The sequence below is a fragment of the Lissotriton vulgaris genome, chromosome 3_1 (genome assembly GCF_964263255.1).
Source record: "Lissotriton vulgaris chromosome 3_1, aLisVul1.2, whole genome shotgun sequence".
NCBI classification, from domain to species: Eukaryota; Metazoa; Chordata; class Amphibia; order Caudata; family Salamandridae; genus Lissotriton; species Lissotriton vulgaris.
In genome coordinates, this window is record NC_141689.1 from 1112212788 (window position 1) to 1112228574 (window position 15787).

General features: G+C 43.8%; 1 protein-coding gene across 1 annotated transcript in view; it reads right to left on the reverse strand.

Annotated features, from left to right (window-relative positions):
- Positions 1 to 15787, reverse strand: part of BANK1 (B cell scaffold protein with ankyrin repeats 1) — a 2350097-nt gene that overhangs the window by 1437664 nt on the left and 896646 nt on the right. The gene's annotated exons all lie outside the window — the stretch shown is intronic.

The following is a 15787-nucleotide window of genomic DNA, read 5'->3' on the forward strand; positions in this document are numbered from 1 at the left end:
ACAATTTAAATAATTTTATTAGGAGTTACCACTTCGAATGTCAGGTTAAAATATCTGCTTCCTCAGTAATGAATCTTCTGAGAATTAGGTATGCTGTCTACAATCAACACAACTATGGGATACAGGTAAAACTTGTGAATAATTAACGTCAACTTAACCAGAGACTAATGTAGAGTTTAATCAAAATGCAGTGTTGCCTAATACAGGAATGAAATTATCTGTGAAATGTTGTATCACTAATGAAATGCTTTTCAAACATATGTTGATCAATGAGTGAATTAACGTAGGCTTTAAAGTGAAAGCTAGTACTCACATTGAAAGTAGAATTAAAGTGTTGAAGCAGTAAAATGTAATGTCATGTTTGAAAGTGCGAGGGCCTGAGCTAAGCTGAAGCCAGTAGAGGCCTAACGGTATCTTCTATTTTTAGCTTTAGTCGAGAAGGAAAGATTTTCTCTCTTCGGGGAAGAAGCTGTCCTCAGCAAAATGTTGAATTGTAACTTTGAATGTTTGCAGAGATGTTCCCATGTATTTCAGTTTGCAGGTGCAAGGTCACAAGGCTCGTTAGGTAGAAGGGTCCATTGTTTAGGAGGTAGGATAGTAGGCGCGAATGGAGAAAAGCTGCCAAAGAATTTGGGAGTGCAACATTTAGCGAGGTAGGTGCCTGGAACCCAAGGACACACCAACGGACGCTGGATGGAAAGGTGCCATACTGGAAAAATCCAAAGATCTTCACCTGCCAGAGGGGTGTACCTCTGGGCGTGTCAACTGTTTTTGGGATTTTGTACTAGGGACAGCTCTCGAGGGTGGAGAGCCGATCTTAGTCAGGGAACGGACAGAGCAGGATGTAGAAAGCTGTAGAGAGTGAGTCTTGGGGAACTTAGGTGTAAGAAGGAGGATCGTAGAACGAGCTCGACAGTTAGACTATTTGCCTGAAGAAGGTGAATGTACTTCTTTGGAAGTCTTCACCGCTGACACCTTTACTCTTGTCTGATGGGAATGTTATGTAGGGATGTCACCTTAGAATAGTGTAGGGACAGACTAATCATTTTTCTTTTCCTTTTTCTAAATGCAGTCTAAACTTCAAGGTGGGACTGTTCTTGGTTGCCTATTGTTACTCAAATTAACTTTGCTTTTTATTCTGAGTCGTCTGAGAATCTTGCGTAGAATTATGTTTGTATTGGTGCCAGTTTATTTTCTGAACCTCTTGCTGAGATGTTTGCATGTCCAACTATTTTTGGCTTTGTAATAAATCTTTGAAACTTCAGTTCGTAGTCAGTTAGCCTTTGAGTTTAATTTGGATTTGATGGTGAAGTTGTTAAAAGCTGTGGTAAAATCTTTCCTTTATTCTTCTAGAACAGGGAAAAAGGTCCAGTCGACCTGGTTTGGGATTCTAGAGATGAGTAAGAAAATCTAGATGAAAAATCCTGCTTCCCCAGTAATCAAGAACATAAGAGGAAATATGTCCCTGAGTAGATTGGAATGTCAGAAAATTAAATAGCATAATCAATTATGTGAGCCTTCTTTAGATAAGGTTTAAAGATAGACACTGTGAAGGTTTATATTATAGTTACAGAAGGTAAAATATTTTAGTCTCACAATTCATCAAAGTTCATATTAAATCACTTACAGGTAATTAACATAAAACTAAAATAAATTGCACAAATCACTAATGCAGCATGAGATCTGACTCAGGGGAGCCTTCAAGAATTTTTTATTGTATAAGTCCTGAGTATGCAATAAATCAATGGGAGAGTGCCTAGTTTGATCAAAATAAGAAAAAAAACAATTCTGTAAATTGAAACTAATTCGTTTTGGTTACAAAGCATTCATATTAATACAATAATCTTTATTATCTTTATTTATTAATTAAAAATCTGATCTGACAGTTGCTTGGTCGGCCTTAAGTCTTGAACCGTGCTGAATGCTAAAAATGTGCACATTTGGGCGCAACACAAATCAGAACAGCTACAGGATAAGAATTTCAATTTCCAGTCAAAGGAAGACTCTTTTCTTAAGCTTAATTCTGGTCCAGGGAAGACATGGTTTGGCAGTTCGGGCTGAACGGTTCCCATGAGGCACAGGGTCAGACTGGGGGTGAGTGTTTGTATTGTCAACGCTCCGTCCATCACCACCATTGGTTTTTCTGTGTTTGCCCTAAGTTGGCAGGGTATGCTCAGACATGAGTCCCTTGCTCACTTTGCCACTGGAGTCAAGCAAGCCCGGCTGAAGATGGCTGTAATGCCAGAAACCGGTCCTGGGAAGCTTGATTCCGGTCCAGGGAAGACATGGGTTAGCAGTTCGGGCTGGACTGTTCCCATGAGGCACAGGGTCAGACTGATTTGCATATGGCCATGTCTGAACTGGGGTGGCGGAGTGAGTTAAAGAACGGTGATGGATTAAACCCAGATCAGTTGACTGGGGGTGAGTGTTTGTATTGCAGTGCGAGAAGCAGAAACATAAAATGGTATTTCAAACACCATTTTATGTTTCTGCCTTTCGCACTGCAAGAAAACAGAAGGGTATGCCTGGTTGGATTGGGGAGGAGTGGCTCCCCCAATGCTTTGGATCTGACTGTTTGGTCGGCCCTCTGGGGCTGACCAGACCAGTCATGCACACTCCGACTTTTCTCTATGTAGGTTGCATGAAGTCTACATAGAGAAAATGGCATCCCCAGCTGGGTGCCGTCCCCACCAATCACAACACCACATTTGCAGCATTATGATTGGCTCAGGGGAGGGAGGCTGCATGTTTCCTGTTCAGCAGCAGAGCAGGAAAACAGGACCCGGCCAGGAGCCGCGACATCGCGGGAACCGGGATGGTAAGTTAAAAAAGTTTTTTAATTAAACACCCCCCGCCTCCACTGCGAACCCACGCGACACCGTCCACCCGCGAGTCATGCCAGCCGTAACTGATCAAATACACCCATGATTCACAATTGTTTACAATACTAAACTGTGCTCATGATTTTCAACTGCTAAACCCACTTGGTATGACTGTGAGAGTTAGAAATCTCGACAGTCATCTTGGATTTTGGCCTATAAATACCCGCCCTTCAGATTCTCGATTCTTCGCATTGAGGACCTGAATGGAAGCAGACTTCTAGCCTAACCCTCAGCCATTCTATTTGCCCTTGACAAGGAACCATAATCCCAACCAAAGAACAAGAGATAAGTACTGAGATCTCGCAGTATTCATACCCTTATATTTGACCTGAGCCCTTCAGAAATCATAAGCGTGATCAAGCATACTTCAAAAGAACTTATACTTGTGAGATCTGCCTAGTTCGTGGGAGAGTTGGAAATCTAGATGGCTATCTTGGATTTGGCCTATAAATACCTTGCTTTTTAGAGTCTCGATGTTTCATATTGAGGATCTGAAGGGAAACTGACATCCAGCCCAAGATGGCCACCCTGTTTCCAATTGATAAGGGACTGCAATGCTGACAAAAGTACGAGATTTACGAATTAAAAAAAAACATTGAACTCTGAACCTGAAACCTATTAGACAGACATAACCAAGTATACTTGTATCTAGTGAGTTCTATGTACAAGTCTTGATATTTGTGCGGTAAGGAGTGGGGAAACCTTTGCTATAGTTTGATATAAACAGCGATTTATCCTATGTGTTATGAACCATGTGAACCCCTTGAAACTATTCTCAGATTAAACTATGGCTTGTGTGTGAAACGTTCTTAGGTGAAGTTACGAACTTATGGTTGTCAAGACCCAGCATGGATCTGGGGCACAACTGTGTGCTATTCAAACACATTGTGTCAAGCAGCCAAAAATGTATAGTAGACTAATTGTATTCATACAACTGTCTTGTAATAAATGTACACGCTCCGACGAAAGGCATGGAAAGCACAAGAGGCATTTAAAAGCTAACAAGAATACTCAAGTGGTGAGTTTATAGTCAATGGGTAATTTGGGAAGACATGGACACTGTTTTTTGGACGTCTAATCTTGTCTTCAGTTTTACAGATACTCTACTTACCAAGAAACCATCTCCCTCTCTCATGAGTTCAGAGCTGGAATTCAGTCCTCCGTGACTAAACAGGATCATTTAGGTAGAAGATAAGTTTCAGAAACTTAGAAGAGAAAAGTCTTGAGCACTGAGGTAAAGCTAAACTTAGTTTCTTCACCCGAGAGAGAGCGACTTGTTTTAATGTATTTGTTTTAGTTTTATGTTTTTTAATTTAATATTTGTTGTTGTAATATATTATGACCCCCCCCTCCTATTGGGTTCAAACAATCACTACTGTGCGCATAATCCAGTGGTGATTGCATGGGCTCAAATGATCATTGGCCTATGCAATATTTGCAGAAAAAGATTCAGCACTAAAGATCTAAAAACCTCAGAGGTGCCCTGAAAGTGTGCATAAGTGGAAGAAAGTTGTGATGTATTGTGGTCTACGCGAGAAGTGTTTTTGGTGTCATACTTGATGACCAGTGTATTGCTCTATCCTAACATCTATCCCTGCACTTCAGCAAGTAGTGTTGTATAGAGAAGTTAGGGATAGAAGCATGAGCTTCATATTTATTATTATTCTTTGATAGCCAATGTTATTGATTTTATTGATATGCAAAACATTAACATTGTCATTCACCCAAACAGTCTCCACACATATACCATACAAGCTTATTCTAGTCATCAACATTCGTAGGCGGCATCCTATAATGATCTAGCTTTTTCCTCCATCTTCGCTTGTGCTTGAGGGGCAGCTGCGTGCCTCGTAGACAGGTGTCTTCAAGGTTGCCCAGCAGTCCATCTCAGACCACAATTCAGCCAGTGTAGTCGATGCTCCCATTCTCCATTTACAGGCAGTGTCTCTTTTAGCAATCCAGGTGGCCATCCCAGTGGGGTATCGTTCTCCCTTATTATGCCCAAGGTCATGTACAATTCCTAGTAGCGCCTCTTTGGGTGTTAATGTGATTGTGTAACCCAAGACTCAGGATATGGTGGAATTTGACCCTTTCCGTTAGTCGGCAATCATGGGGCAGGCTAATGTCAAGTGAAAAATGTCTGCATCCATGGCAAAGTAGTGCAAGAAATTTGGGGCAGGCATCTTTCCCACCTGCCAGAGCTTGAGGGGGTTGAGATACGTGCAGTGAAGGTATTTTAGTTGGATCAGGCCTAGTTGGGATGACATGACATTTTTGCAAGGAGCCATGTGGGCAGTTTCAAGGCTAGGTCATCTAAGGGTCCAAACCAGCTCTCCCACTTCCACCTCAGGGGGGTGTCGGCGCCTGGTTCAGTGTTGACCAGGATGCAATAGATGCAGGATAATCCACCCTGTTCCAGTTTGCCCATCACCAGGTGGGCCTCTAATGGGTTATATTCGGGGAGTCATGGTAGGAGCCCAGGAAGTGTCGAAGCTGCAAGTATTTGCGGAACTGGGATTTAGTCAGGGCAAATTGTGTCTGGATCTCTTGGAAGGATTTAATGGGACTTCCCTGCCAAACAACACCCAGTGTAGTGATGTCATTCTTATCCGATGCCTGGAACTCCTGAAGTTGGGAGGTGTGCCGGAGGCAGAAACCTTTCCACAGTGGAGTCTGCCGGGTGAGTTTATCAGGCCACACCATAAAGAAGAGGGTCACATGTCAAGGCAGGAAAATATACTGTGTGGCTCCTGGGAAATGTTTGGGGAGCGGTTGCCATAAGGCCGGCCCAAGACTTTATCCAGGTCTACAAGAGATAGTTTGGCTCGATATGCAGGGTCGGCCCAGTCACAGGTCAGCCAGTCTAACAGTAACTGTGCCTCCCTATAGTACAGTTGGAGGATTGCCATGCCACCATCGTACATCGATTGGTGGCATTTGGGCCAGGTCATACAAGGGGGAATTTTGGCCCACAGGAAGGTACAGACCAAGGAGGCAAGGTCCTTGAATCACCTGATAGGATCAGGAGTGGGGAAACTTTGGAGAATGCACAGGTAGCGTGGTAAGCTCTTCATTTTGAATGGGACGACATGTTTCAGAATGTTAAGCGGCAGGGTGGCTCCCGTATGACGGAACATGGTGGTCATATTGAGGCTCCGGCCATTTTGGGAAGTAATGAGATATGGATTCCCAGGCGTTCGAAATCCAGTCACTTAACTCGTATGGAGGATTGCCAGTGCGTAGTTTGTATTGTATTGTCAGTATGAATTGTCACAACAAGGATATATCGGCATTCACCTTGTACCTCAGGCCCTTTTAAAGAGCCCAAGGAGGCGGAGGCAGCATGGCCCTGATAGCTGAGGGTTAGCCAAGTAGGCAAAGCTGTTGTCCATGTATAGAGCAATTTTTCTCCTCAGTGTAGTTCTCCCATCACCATCCTTGCAGTTGGGTTTCATACTGCACTAGGCAGGCAAAAGGTTCTATAGCGAGGGCAAACAGCAGAGGGGACAGAGAGCACCCCTGTTGGGCCCTCCTACCAACAGGGTAGGAGTTAAGAGAATTCCATTAATTGGCACTGGTACCTTCAGCTGCAAATAGAGTAGGTCGATATATCTATAGATAATTGGACCAAGGTCCATGCACATTAGAACTGATTGCAGGAAACTTCAATGAACAGAATTGAAGGCCTTTCCTCAGTCAGTTAAGAGGAGCACACGGGACTCCAGCAACTCATGGGCTCTGGCGAGTGTTACATTCATCCATACCAGGTACTTCGGTTGGAAATGAATCTGTACTGATCCGGATGGAGATTGCAAGTCTGAGTCTTGTGGCAATAATTTTTGCAAATATCTTCACCTCCATGTGGATGAAGGATATGGGCCTAAGAGAGGTGCAGTATTGTAGGGAACAACCCCCTTTGGGAAGTACCACAATCGTAGATGTGCCGACCCCTGAGAAGTGGAGGCACATCTGTGCCGTCTCCGTGCACAGGTTAAAGAGATGCTGGGGGGGGGCTTCAGAACTTACAATAGAATTCTAGGGTTAGCCATCCGGGTCAGGGCTCTTTCCCAACAGCAACAACAATATGGCTTTGTGGATTTCCTCCATAGAGATTGGCTTGTCTAGGGCTGTTCATTCCACAGCAGAGATTCGCAGAAGTGTATGTCTGCCAGGAGGTGTTGATTCCATTTGCACAAGGGGCACGGGTGGCTGGCATAGAGGTCATAATAATACACAACAAATGCCACTGAAATGTCCACCGAGGCTGAGTGCAGGACACTCGTGTTGTCAAAGATCTCGGGGATTATGCTAGTGTCAGTGTCCCTGGTGGTAATCCAGTAAAGGAGCTTGCTAGACTTGTCACTGTGTTGGTATATGGTTGTGTGGAGGCCCTCGAGTACTGCTGGGCCTCCTCCAGGGCCATTTGGCAGAAAATAGATCTCACAAGCATTAGTTGTGGTCAAATGGCCTTGACAGGATTCAGTGTGTATTTGCGATCAAGACCGCAATGCAATCCTCCAGGTCTGACAATGCCTGCCCTCATTCTCTTTGTGAGGCAGACGTAGCCCTTGGCGATGCCACGATTTGCATAGAGTGGCTTTGCTGGCACCGCAGAACATACTCACGCAGGGCAACTTCCCTGAGTTGGTCTTGAAGTAAGCCTGCTATTCGGTAACAAGGAGATTGGAGCAGTGGTTGTCCAGGAGGAATCAGGCATTGAGGCACCACATGGGGTGTGTTGCATGCACTTGGTCTCAGAGGCGGATTTCAATGGGTGAATGGATGGTCAGAGATACCTCAAGCGTGAATCTCCACTCAGGTGACGCATAGGGCATGAGTAGCAAGTATCAGAAGGAGATCTATTCCCAAAAGCGCCTTATGTGCCTCTGATGTGTGGGTATACAACTTATCTGCTGGGTGCCACACCCTCCCAATGACACACAGGCCCAGGGAGTCCAGCCACTCTTTGAGAAGCTTCACCCTCGCTATACTGTGGGTGGTCTCATGTTGTCAAATTGGGGATTGAGTGTGGCATTGAAATTGCCCCCTATGACAGTGGTGCCAGTGCGGAAGGCTTTGACTGTCTCAGTAAGCGCTGCATATGTCCGGTGTACAGATGAGGCAGAATGTATACTCTGAGAAGATAGTATGGGCATCCCTCAAGTAGGTCCTCCATCCCCACCTCAGTGAACGTAACTGCGTGGAAAGGACTTTTGCAGTAAAATGGCAAAACCTCTGGAGCCCAAGGCAAAACCTGCAAAATAGACTATGTTGTTGTCAAACCATTTTACGAATGGGCAGCTGGAACCCAAGCACTGGGTCTCTTGTAGCATAAGGATGGATGGGTGGAGCCGTTGGGCATATTGGAGTACCGCTGATCACTTGATGCAGTTGAGAAGGCCATTCACATTCCAGGTTAACAACGTAGAGGCTGTCATGGGAGTGGTGGCATCTCACAGTGGGTGCCACTGCCAAATGGGATGGCCAGCAGTACAAAAAAGGGGTCAGACAAGCCACGCTGCAGGATGTTGTGGGTGCAGTGTATGCCATGAACAATGTGCCGGTGAGACAACTTACAGAAAAGTTAAAAATAACAAACTTACCTACTCCCAACTCCCCCCTCCAATACACTTCCACCCCTGTACGATGACCTGTTCGATGGCGTCTTCAAAGTGCCTCTTGAGAATGGTGGCGAGGGACACCAGTTGGTGTACCTTGGTCTTGAGGGAGGCGGCGTTATCGAAGGATCTCTGTTGCACTTCCACCCTTGAAGCATCTGTCCCCCTAACACACAATTCAAAGTGGAACGTTAAAAGTATTGGGGGTGAGCATGAAAGGTGCCCTTCCTGTAGTGAATGGATTAATGGCAATTGTTGCTGCATCGGGGTCTAGACCCCGGGGCTATGCGGAGCCCCCTGACGACAAGAAGGCAGTCGGATCCTGCTGGGCTGGTCTCTCAGTCAGTCACTCCCATGCCGCTTCTGGGGTGTCAAAGAAGTGGGTACAGCTGTTGTGGATCTCTTTAAGGTTTGCTGCAAAGATGAACATATACTGAAGGTTAAGGGCCTTAATCTTTTGCTTCACCTCGTTGAGGGATCTCTGCTTGCTTTGGGCCCAATTCACAGAACTAACTTAAGACAAAATCCTAAACTTACTACCATTTTGGTATTCACAGAAGGCACTCACTCATTTTGGTATTCACAGAAGGCACTTACTCATTTTGATATTCACAGAAGCTAAGAGTCCTAAATTTAGGACTCCTAAATGCCTTCTGTGAATACCGAAAGTCTTAAAGTTAGGATTTTTCTCAGTTTAGGAGTAGTAAACTTAGGAGTCCTAACTTTAGGACTCCTAAATGCCTTCCGTGAATACCGAAAGTCTTAAAGTTAGGATTTTTCTCAGTTTAGGAGTAGTAACTTTAGGACTCCTGAGCTGAGAAAAATCCTAACTTTAAGACTTTTAGTATTCACAGAAGGCATTTAGGAGTCCTAAAGTTAGGAGTCCTAACTTTACTTCTCCTAAACTGAGAAAAATCCTAACTTTAAGACTTTCAGTATTCACAGAAGGCATTTAGGAGTCCTAAAGTTAGGACTCCTAACTTCTGTGAATACCGAAATTAGTAAGTGCCTTCTGTGAATACCAAAATGGTAGTAAGTTTAGGATTTTGTCTTAAGTTAGTTCTGTGAATCGGGCCCTTTATGTTTCCGGGTGAAGACATGGAATGTTATTACCCGGGATGACTGATGGAGAAGTGCCCCAGCCTTATCAGCCTTTTAAAGGATGGCGTCCCTGTCGCGGTAGTTGAGGATACTGGCAATTACAGGCTGTGCATCCGGAGAGTGTGGGAGCTGGGCCAGTGATCTCTGTGCTCTTTCGATCATGAACCATGATAAGAGAATGTCCTTTGGTAGCTATGACTACAATCAGTTGTGCAAGAAATGTGTATGATCCGAGAAGTCACCACCTTCTAGAAAGACACAAAGTGCAGGTTGTTATGGTGTGACCTGTTCAATGGCGTCTTCAGAGTGCCTCTTGAGAATGGTGGCAAACTACACCAGTTGGTGTACCTTGGCCTTGAGGAAGGCGATGTCATCCTACACCATGGAGATTCTGTTCCTTCTCAGTAACTTTATGGGTGATATAGGGGAGATCTTTGCAGAGGGGGGAGATCTTTGCAGAGGAGGGAGACATTCACCTTGACCTGCCCCATCTTTGTGTCGCCTGCTTCTTGAGATGCCGTGATGGCTTGTAGTATGGTGGCAAGGTCCGTTGGATCCGCTGATGGCTGGGCCATGGTGGAGGCCTCATGGGTACCTGTGGCTGCCCCATGTGTGGCGGTGGTAAAATGGTCCATTTAAGTTTAGGCAGGTGCCAGCGGTCATTTGTCTTTCTGTATGAGGTGGTGTATGTGGGCACAAGAGCACGCATCAACAGCCAGCACCCGAGGGAAGCTACAGGAGTGTGCGTCCCACTTAGCCTTCTTGCCCTGGAGGGGGTCGCCCGACTCAAGTCTTCACCAACGGGCAGGCCCAGGCACCGCACAGCAAATCCACAATCTGCTGTTCCAAGGATGGACGTGTTGGAGTTTATTGCAACTGCTTCGGCCTAGTCCTCAAGTCTCTGGGCCTCCCGGGGCGAGGAGAACAACATCGTCCCAATCACCAATACGGCCTGCTCCAGCCTAAGGGCCGCACTGTCACAGCCAGCAGGCCCCCATGCGCCAACTGACGGGGACACCTGGGGCCATCGTCTCCCCACCACAGTGGCTGCAGATACGAACAGTGGCTCAGGCTCCTTCCAGGGAGTTTTCCACAGCCCGTACCTGTCTTTGGGGCAATGCTAGGTACAGCGAATGAGGAAGGATTGCAGAAATGGCCTTAAAGCACACTCAATGTGCAACCACCATCCTCCTCAGGCAAGCCACACCCCTATTTTACTTAATTTTAATATTGTGATAGGGTGGAGGGGAGTAAGTTATTGTGTGGCATTTGTGAGAAGGGGTTTGGCGTTGTTCAAGATGTGTTGAAAAATACTGGAATTAACTTTTCATGATGCTGTGATTTGTTTGAAGCGTAAGGAAGTAGATTTAAAGATAATTTCACATGTAGTTTTGCCACTCATCCTTGAGAAGAGAGGGTCCTGTTTCATTGGGTGGAGATGGCCTGAATTACCTTGTAGGACATTAAAATTGTTGTTAACTGGTGTGTCTGTGATGCCGCGCCGGATTACCAGCTTAATAAACCATACTCTCTTGGGCCCATAAACATTTACACCTTTGAACCTGTAATCCTGCTTCTACTTACTGCCTATCAGGATTTTATTTACTTAGGACTTATACCTGTTAACCATGACTTATCAATCCTTTGCCACCTATGCTATAAGTCCTAGGGATCGAAAAGGGAGTTAGCATAAAAGGTAGCAATTTAATAATTTACCTTTCCTGAAATAACCACAGACTCAGGAGAAGTTTTAAACACTTTATCTATGCAAGTTTTGTTGAGTCAGCGGCCACAATACTGTGACCATAAATTTTACAAATAAGAAAATGATTAATGGGACACAACATTTGCAAGAAATTACAGTAACACCTTTAGACATTGGTAACTGGGAAGGGTGAGAAAGGGAAATAGCACAAGGACATACCACATGGATTATATTTACCTAGAATGGTGTGAGCACCAACCCTGGCCACAGGCTCGGACAAAGAAAGGCTCCCGACTAATCAGGTGCCAACGGGACAGGACAGGTGCAAATCAGGACAGGTTACCTCTGCTAAGTGCAACGCCAGCGGCACACCCCTCTCTATGCCAAATTCTGATACCTCAAATGGGTAATCGATACTTCTCCCTCAGCAAAACCTCGATTCCTCTGACAGAGTGCTCCGCCAGCACCTCTGCTTTGGATCTTCTACAGCATGCGTTGGGTCAGTGACAGGTCAGATAATCGGACTAGTCGGATAATTTCTCTAACTAAGCCTACCTTAGTTATACCATTTCCAGTGGCAATGTAACACCCCTAAATGTTGCAAATGTAGGTGTTCCCCTTCAGTAATTGGTCAGAAAGATGAGGAGAGGTCATCATACCATACTAAGATGAGGTAATTTCATTGACTCGTATTGATCAAGTTCCCGCCCATAATTTACTTTCCTATGAATTTTATTCCACCCATTAATATGCAAAGTTTTGAGTCCTTTTCCTTTCCCAGGTTATGTATTCGTGGTTCTCTGGCGCGTTGCCGGAAAGACAGTCACTGGCACCAGTTCAATGCCATTGCTTGAGGTCTCTCAAAGTTCTCGGCTCATGCGCAGAGCGGTTTTCAATATGGCTGTTCATGTCAACCCTAGGTCCAAATACGAGCTAGTAACAAAGTGAAAGAAAAACATATTAGAATACAAAAATAAATGAATGCACTGTATACCACTTATCTCTACTCTAACCCCAGTACTTTATTTATACTATAGCATTATTAGTTAAGCAGAACGAACAAAGTTTAGTTGAAGCAATAGCAGGTGCTTTAATGTGTGAGACATGAAGCAGCCATCTTGGCACTAGTGAGCAGCAGCAAATATTTTCCCACCAAAGCGAAAGATACGTTTTCGGCAGACATTTTTAGAACACTCGGGTTACTGTTAGTAAAAGTACATATGCAAGCTTCACCATCTTACTAATAATGTTGTGTAATGCAAATATTAGTAAACAAAACATGTTGAATAATTAGTTACATGTTATTTCGAGAGGACTGAGTCCAAGCAAGTTTCTGTTTGAATGAAACCTTGCTCCATCATCTGCCCCATTTAATTGGTAGGCATTGGTCTTCATTTCCTTCTTGTATTTTTGTTGATTTTGGATATTCTTTGCACATTACCAGTAAGAGCTTCCATAATTTGCAGCATGTATTTCAGTGTATTTATTCTTCTTTCTTTTCAATAACAGGCCATTTCTTACATACACAAAAACACCCATTCTAGGCATAACAGAACTATTGAACCATCACATTCATCATCACACAAGAAAACACATACCCACCATATTCAAATTACAATATATCCTCATAAGCATGCTATCAATTCGCTTTCACACACCATAACACACTATCACACGTAAACATGCGCACAAAATTACATACACACATCACACAACACACCCCATCAAACACAACCCCTCTTATACACACCCACCACAAAACACACAATGACACCTTTAAATCAACACTAACATCACAGGCATCTTTGTACCAACACACTTGTCCCTTTTGTGTAAAAAGAGGATAAGTCTTTAATCATGAATACATATTTTTTCAGCAGAAACGATACTGTTCCAGATCACCTTCAAATAAAGATCAATGGACAATTATTCTCTGGGTAGATATAACTGCCTTTCGTGGCAATCAACTTTATATATCAAATTCTACATTGTGTTCTGATGTTAAAGGTTGGCATTGAATTTACAGAAAACAGGTAGTTAAAAAAGAATAATCAATGGAACAAAACCTCGTTAAACTAATGACACCCCAATATAAATAAAAATGTCAGGAAATTAAACATCCATAAAAAAGTTGAGGAATGAAGATGCTAATTAAATGTTCATCCTTGCCACTTCGCAAGCTGGTTGTAACAAGCTAGGTGTCTCTCTTTTCGAAATGTAATTATAGTTTAACAGGGTATCTTCAAGGTATGTGGATGTGGAGTTATGAATATCAAATAAGTGCTTATCAAGATTTGCTCACCTTCATGATATTACGTTAGTCAATATTTTCGACACAATAGTATGGCAGGGTGAAATGTTGTCACTTGATATTGTCAGACAAAACGGATGGATGGCGCACAGCTTAAAGTTTAAAGTTTTTCTTTCGCGAAAGTTAATAAATAAAGTTAACGAAAAAGGTCGGGTGCTCCACCAGGTGACGAGTCCGTCCTGGCACGTCTCTAGATTAGATCCTTGATATGTGTCACCATAAGATTATGGTGTCATCCCTGTGTCGTGGGCACACCTTGGGTCCTTGTGACAACAAGACTCCATTAAATGTTTTTGATAGTTTGTAGTTTTATTTCCACAAAATAATCCAATATTCCAATCGATATTTCAATCCTTTTCAATGTCTCATGATAAAAATATATCCAACTTGCTCCAATGCATTTCGGGCGGAATGCCCTTCATCTGGGAGCTCTACAAACATAAAGACATAGCGCTAAAAATGTGTTTTGTCTGTGTTATTGGAGTCAAAATAAATATTAGACGTGACTAAAGTCAATGGGTACGTAACAAGCGGGAGGGTGTGAGTGAGGGGTGTGCTCGATTTAACTGCCGGTCGAAGTGTGGCTGTGTTTTGGTTAATAAGGACAAGAATGAGATTTATTAGAGAAACGTGAGGGAGACCGTGATCAGTGTTGGGCATTTAAAAGCGTAAACCAGAAGTTAATTCAAAGGACGATGGTTACCGATGCTTGTTAACTCGAGTCGAGTGCAATTTACATGCAAATACGGTGACAGGTCTTTGGTAGTGTGGTGGACTAGTGCGCTTGCCTTTAAATGAGCTTGCACACTGGTTTGTTAACTCGGGTTGAGTGAATTTCCCATGCAATCACTGTGACGGGTCTATAGTAGCCTGGTGGACTAGTGCTTTTGCACTTAAGTGAACTTGCACACTTACGTGTACTTCAATATTCAAGCATTCTCTGCAAGCTGCAAAATGAACGGAAATACGCTAAGTTAGTGGAGCCGTCTATGAACGAGTCACGCTGTATAGAAGAGTGGTGCCTGCTCGACTTACTTAATATTCTGCTGTCTCTTGCTTCGGTCGTCGCTGTGACGGTTCGGATCGACCGGTTAGTGAACGGGGGAAGTGACGCTTTACGTGTGAGTTGGAAGTGAACACTGAAAAGGGACTTTGTGTGTGTGAGAAAGTGTCGGCCATGTTGGACTACAACGCATGTGCATTAAAGGTAAATAAAAGCACTTCAGAGGTAAAACAAAAGAAGGTTAACAAAAGCACTATGGAGAAGGAACAAAAAGATGGATTTACACAATGTGAGAAATGGAATATAACAAAATCACACTTCAGGAAACACAGTATAAGGCATTGGATACCGGGGTAGGTATCTTATAGAAAACAGGAAAATTCCAAACGGTCATTAAGACCCATAGGCTTCATGGACTGCATCTTATATATCCAAGCCAGTTCTCTTTGCAGCAAATATTTACTATTGTCAATACCCTCAATTTTCTGAACCACTTCAAGGATCATAAACTTGAGTTGGGACACACTATGTCTGTTCTCATCAAAATGTGAAGCCACATTGGATTTAGTGTTCTTGAGTCTTATGTTCGATTTATGTTCGTTAATACGAATCTTTATTTTTCTCTCAGTCTTGCCAAAGATCCATAAGAGTCTTGAAGACCCCCCATTCAGGCCATTGTCTCCACCAGGGGCTCACTCCATGAACCCGTGGGGAAGTTTATAGACAGGTATTTACAACCTATCGTAAGACGAATGGAAAGTTATGTCCAGGACACGACCGATTTCCTTAACAAATTGGCCCAAATCGAAATCTCTGAAGAGGAACAAGTAATACTATGCACAGCGGATGTCCGCTCCCTCTACACTTCGATCCCTCACTCAGGGGGCATTGAAGCCATAGAGAAATCCATCCTTGAAAGTGACTTGGAACCAGGTATGCAGCAATTCCTCATGGAGTTGATGATCTTCACGTTGTACCAGAGTTATTTCCAACATAACGACAAGTGGTATCTTCAGCTGTCTGGCACCTCGATGGGGAACTGTGCCGCGCCCACCTACGCCAACATTGATAAGAAGTATTTTGAGCAAGAAAATATTTATGATAACCTCAATTGGACTCACAACATGAAAATGTACGCCAGGTACATTGATGATGTATTCATCGCCT